The sequence below is a fragment of the Anguilla anguilla genome, chromosome 1 (assembly GCF_013347855.1).
Source record: "Anguilla anguilla isolate fAngAng1 chromosome 1, fAngAng1.pri, whole genome shotgun sequence".
In the NCBI taxonomy this organism is placed as follows: Eukaryota; Metazoa; Chordata; class Actinopteri; order Anguilliformes; family Anguillidae; genus Anguilla; species Anguilla anguilla.
In genome coordinates this window covers 63,853,644-63,859,935 of record NC_049201.1, presented here as the reverse complement: position 1 = coordinate 63,859,935, position 6,292 = coordinate 63,853,644, and the positions used below count along the sequence as shown (strand labels likewise).

The window sequence follows — 6,292 nt, the reverse complement described above, 5'->3', positions numbered from 1 at the left end:
AATCACTAGAATTATAACTTAAATTGACAATAAAAATCAATATCCCAAATCCTAAAAAAAAAAAATCAATATTTTAAAAATGGGGATAGAGATATTTAAAGTATAAAATGAAATGTTAAAAAATTATAATATCAACGGCATCATCACACAATTATGTTTTGCATATGAATGGCTAACCTTACCTTTATAACATTATCATTTCTTGCTGTCCAAGGATGGCATCGCACCTGGCCACCAGGACAAGGTTGTTGCTGCCCCCTGTAGGGTACAGGTAGGTGGAATCTTTTATACTGAAAAGAAAGAAAAAGTATTCAGCTTGGCAAGGGAAATTCCATGGGAGTAGTCTTTAAACTCCTTTTTAAAATCCTAGTTTTAGGAATGCTTGATTCCAGCAAGGAGGGGAACGAGCTTCAGCGAGGCAATCTGAATAATTATATTTCAATGGTGTACTTTATCAGCTCTGCTCTGTGTTAGGGCCCACAGCACAGAAAAGCAATAGGAACCTTGATTGGTTCAGCAGTACTGAACTTCAGCATTTTCAGTTTATTTTTCATTTTGCCCAGCCAAAGAGAAACTTAAGTAAGTCTGTGTTACTAAGCAGGTGTGGGTGGGGATGTGTGGGACTGGATTTAGTCTTTCTTTTTTCAGGCATACATGCATGCGTGCCTTGTATTTTGCTTCCATCTCATTAGTCTCCCTGTCATGGTGGCTAGAATTAAACTTCATAGACAGAAGATAGAATGTTGCCCCACCCATGTGTCTCAGTCATAGACACTCCTGGGGCTAACCTCAAGACTATTGTTTCCTGTATTTTGTCTCTTGAGTGCACATATAGTTATTAAACTGAACATCTGGTGTCAGAAGGCACTGACAGTGGAACCTCTGAAAATGCATTCAGAATAGGGGTCATTCAGAACGGAGAAAAATTTGGAAATGTTTTCAACTTTTTTAAACTGGAGTTTATTAACAAGAATTTTCACTTACATTACTGTAACTTTATTTTATGAATAGGCTACTCTCTGTTTGTACCTATAAACCACTGTTTAAATTAACTACTAATCAAACCATTAGTATCTTACATTGAAATCTTACATTCATTTTTTTAAAGTTCAAAGGATAAATAATATACCCTTTTCAGTGAAACACTATACCACTATACAATAATTTGGAAATTGTTTGATTTTTTCCAGCGCTTTGTTATATTCAATACTTTAGAATTTTCTATATTTAATTCTTGAGAAATGTTGTTATTACAAGCCCCTTTATTTAAATATGATAGCTTTTCACAAAGTGCAACGTATTGATTTTTTCCTTCCGTGATGATTAAAAGCTTGATATTGATAAGGAGTATGCAAAGTTTTAGCTTTATACTCATTTGGTTTATACATCCATAACATAATGTGTTGATCCTCCTCACAAATTGTCCTTATTTCATTGATACCTCACAGGTGCACACTGACCAATCAACATTTGTCTATAACTTCAACTGATAAAGAACTTGTTATTTTGTTCACAAATAACACTTGCATTTGTTAACGGTGTGTTGATTGAATCCATATCATTGAGCTTCTGTGTTCGGCATGTGTGTGTCACTGTATTTAACAAGATTAACACATAATGAGTGTGCAGTAATTACTGAGTTGGAGGTAAGAACATTATGTGGATAACAAGTCTTGAAGAGAGTGAAATATCATAACAACAAATGTCTTGGAGCAGCCCATGCACCTTTCAGAATATTAAAGCACACAATAATTGTGGTCAGTTTGTAACCCCGTATATGCACCATATATAATGCAAACTATTACTTTTATCTTATTTTAATGGTACATTGTAATATCATATTCAAATGTTAACAATGTAGAATACATATTTTACCATGAAAACAGTTGTTAGTTTCAATTCAGCAATGAAGTGATTTTCTGGCTTTCATTTTACACATAAATTTCAGCATGGAATTGGTCAATGAAAATATTTATAGGTTTAAAATTTTAAGGATTTATAGAAAAATCCCATAAAAAATTACTAAGTATACCCTCTGTAATGGGTGAAGTTGGGTTAATTCATCTGTTGGCAAATTTTTGCAACAAAATGCATTTGTTGCATTAGAAAATGAGGCCATGAATTTTAATGCAAAAAATGTGCTTAACCACCCAGCCCCCCCCCCCCCCCACCACCCCCCCCCCCCCCCAAAAAAACAGCTTTGAGAAACTAGGTATACCAGAGTAAACATTTTGTTCTTGCAAGCGGCTCGATGCCAATCAGCGATTAATGAGGCGCAGTTGAAACCGCTGGCTGAGCGAAGTTAAACTGAGCTGAATTAAGGAGCAATATCACTCCTCGTGCAGGTGCTCGCTGAACGAATAACCGCTTTAATTACTGTTATTCAATCATTTGCTTTTTTCCCTCCCAAACACTTGCATGGCATTATCAGTTTTTCTTGTCAATTTACAAATGCCTATCACGGTGTAATGCGTGCGTTTTTGTTTGCAGCATCGAGCCATATGTGACCCAGAAACATTTTGCAGGCAACCGAGTATTGTGAAGAATCGTGAAGAAACCCTGCAAGGTGCTGCACCCAAAGTAAGTCTTCAAACTCAATAGGTCGTTATCTTGGTTTCCATTATCTGGCTGAGATGTTTGAAAGACCCTTTGATGGGGCGCATCTGTGCTTGATGGTCGCCCCTGCTATACGAGAGAGGGAAGAGTGGGTGTCACTGCACCTGCTATGCTATTCTGCTCAACAATGGTTATTATTTTGCTGAATTTTTTTTTTTTTTCATGGTTAAGAAGAATTTAACCCTGTCGCCTCCCACAGGTTGTTTATTTTTTAAATATGTTTTTAATCCCAGAAGGCATCAGGAGAACATTGCAAGGTTACATCGTATTTTGATTGAACATACGGAAAGATGATTTTCACTGCTTTTGTTAAATATTTGTTCATAAAAGCTGTATTCTACCTTCTGTTGTAAACGTGTGGCAGATCTCAATCTGCTGCAGTGGCAGTGGGAATATTGGAACCTTATAGGCCAAAACTAAAAGGAAGTGCTATAATAAACAGCTAGTTCTCTTCGGGGATGGCATATATGCACTGTAAAACAAAATGCCATGCTGCATGTGGATAATTTCCCAAGATATGAACAATGTAAGCCATGTTCCCTTTCTTTACTCTAGACAGGGGACCAATTCAAGGCTATCTGGAACTCCTTAATTCAACAGGGGACCACATTTGGAGTACTGAATCCAACAGGCAGTCATTTAGAGAACTAGTACATTGTCCACCACAATTCTTTGGTCAAACTGACATCCCATGTGTACATGTGCACTTAAGTTGTAGAATGTATACGTTTTCTATGAAGCAAGACTTGGTGGTTGGTGGTTGGCCTGGTGTCACACATCACAGTGGCCTTGATATTTCTCATTGATCAAGGAGACAATTTGTTCAAGAATATAATGCCTCTGAAAACACCTGTCCTGCAGTTAAAACAAATCAGTCATAAAATATATTCAGAAATTCTAATAAAGTTATTTTACATCCTTTTCATCTGCTTGAACGTGTGTAAAGCTGGAAACAGAGGCAGCTCAACCCAATACACAACATGAGTGTCTCCTTATTCTACACCAATTAACACATAATACATGCATGCATATACCCTCACAGGCCACTTTATTAGGTACACTTGCTCATTAACACAAATAGCCTGCTCCTCCAAACAGTGAATCATGTGGCTGCAACTACTCTATATATAGCATGCAGACACAGTGAAGATTGCATTTTTATGATAGCCTTTTTTAACTAATGTTAACTTAGCTGCATTTAGCTAAGCTGCTTAAATTATCAAATGTTATTATGCTGGCATAATAAAATGAGTTAAAATCAGCTTATTTAAAAGCTGCTAAGTTATCATAATGTTTCCTATCTAGCTAATGTTTATTTAGGATGTAATGTGTAATGTTGCTAGCTGGTGCAGTGGGTAGCACTGTCACCTCACAGCAAGAAGGTTGTGGGCTCAAATCTTGGCTTGGGGCCTTTTTGTGTGGAGTTTGCATGTTCTCCCCTTGTCCACACGGGCTTCCTCCCACAGTCCGAAGACATGCAGATTGGCTAATTGGAGACTCTAAATTGCCCATTGGTATGAGTGTGTGAGTGAATGGTGTGTGTGCCCTGCGATAGATTGGCAGCCTGTCCAGTGTGTATTCCTGCCTCTCTCCCAATGCACACTGGGATAGGCTCCAGAACCCCCTGCGACCCTGCTCAGGATAAGCGGATATACATAATGGATGGATGGAATACATCGTCTTAGTGCTAATAAAAGTTATTAGCAGTCTACTTACCGGTGACAAAATGGCAATTTATTACAAACATAGGAGTGGCTTGATGCAGGATCCCAGAGTTGTCTTACATTCATGACCTAAAACCGCTTTTTCTCCTCATTGGCTCGGTCTTTTTGCACATGAGGACATAAAATTTAAAGTCGGGTCCTTTGCTTTGTTATTTGTACAACCCGACACACAATAACTTTCAGGAATTTTTACCATCTTAGTAATACACTGACTGCTAAGACTGCTAAACAACAAAGGATGGTTTTCCTCCATTGTGGGGGCGTGGCCTATTCTTGTCCTGTCTCTATGCTCTCCATGAGAAAAGGTTGGGACAGCAGACAGTATTTGTATTTTCTTTCTCAAAAAGGCAAAGAAATTGCAAGAACCATGTTGGCTCTTGGGTATCTCAGACTTGATATCAGTTATCAAGTCAGCATGGAAAAAAACTCTAAGGAATGATTCCAGCACCTTGTTGAATACATGCTATATGTATGTATATTCATCACAAAAAACATCATTTAAGTCTGAAGAAATGTCTACTCACCACTTGGTAGATTTTGTTTGTGATTAATTTCCTTAGTTTTTACACCAAGAGGTTTAATTAATACTTGATATTACTATGCATCTATACGTCATTGGAAATTACCAAATTAAATTCAAGAAATTACCCTAAAACCAGTATTTGATCATATAGTAGTGTATCAAATGTTTATAACATGCCCTAGCTACATTTGTACATTGAGAAGAATAATTTCAAGGGGAAGCATCTTCTATGGGGATGGGAAAGTGATCAACCCATCATCACAGGAATATGCCAGTGTGTAGTTCCTGCTAGCCTATAATTTTCAGTCATTCATGTCGTGCAAGAAATAACATTTTCTGGACTGTTTCTGTATCAATTCACTTAACGTACAGCTTTCTGAGGACTGGGTAATTAGCTATCATTGTAGCAAAAGTTGAGTGGAAAATAAAAAAGTAACCCAGCTAGCTACATTTATTAAGTTCCAGCAACAGCAAGACATGCAGTCACAGAAATATACACATTTCTCAATTAACCTAATGACAAATATATAAACGTTATTGGATAGCTGACATTCCAATCCCATCTCACTAGCCACTAAGTAGGCTACTAGCACAATGACAGGGGTGTTTGGTTTTCATGCAGTGCAAGACAGGGAAACTGAGGCCCGAGCCTTACTAGCTAATGGTAGCTAGCCAACTTGGACAATGAGGGAACAGACTTTTTGGGGGTGTTCCTGTGTCTAATGTGTGCCTTGTTGGATTAGGATAGATTAAGATCTTAATGTGAAATTATGATCTTTTTCAACAATTACAATTCAGTTTTTTCTTTTCTTTTTTATATAAAAAAGCCTTTTTTAGACATTGGGCCCACAAAGCTGTGCCAATTGCTAATGCAGCTGGTACTGGTATTAAGGAGCTGAGTGAGTGGAACAGGATTTGCTCTTTTGGGGTGTAGATGTACAGCTCTGTAGAACTGCATAATTTTCAGAAAAATGTACCACCAGAAACCTGGTTTGATACCAGTCTCTCCTCCTTTCATATGAAAGATAAGTATCTCACCTGTATTAGCTGTATGTGTAATGCACTTTTGTGAGTCATTTTGACTAAAGGTATCTACAAATAACTAAATTATGAATTGTGAGTTTTTCACTCAAGAGGATCATTTATGTGAAATTCAAATGGGTGCCACATATCCCAGGTCATAATTATTTCATCCAATCTGGTTTTTGACTCAGACTTTCAGAGGGAGGACTGTCTGGAAGGGTGGCTGCTAGGAGACAATCATGGTGCATTATACACATCCAGGTTATGGGTACATGTGGACATTGTCAATGCAGAAAAAAATGTAATCTTTGAGGAATTTGAGGGGTGAATATGTTGCCCCAGGGGCAATTTAAAGACCTTAGGTATTCCTTTTTTTTTTTTTTGACTTGGTGTTTCCATATTCATA

At 37.5% G+C, this 6,292-nt stretch overlaps 1 long non-coding RNA gene across 1 annotated transcript; it reads left to right on the top strand.

Moving 5' to 3' along the window:
- Positions 1–220: 220 nt before the first annotated feature.
- Positions 221–3,271, top strand: LOC118225945. Its single transcript, XR_004764928.1, has 3 exons — positions 221–271; positions 2,491–2,580; positions 3,172–3,271. It is a non-coding gene; the product is annotated as an uncharacterized LOC118225945 (long non-coding RNA).
- Positions 3,272–6,292: the final 3,021 nt, after the last annotated feature.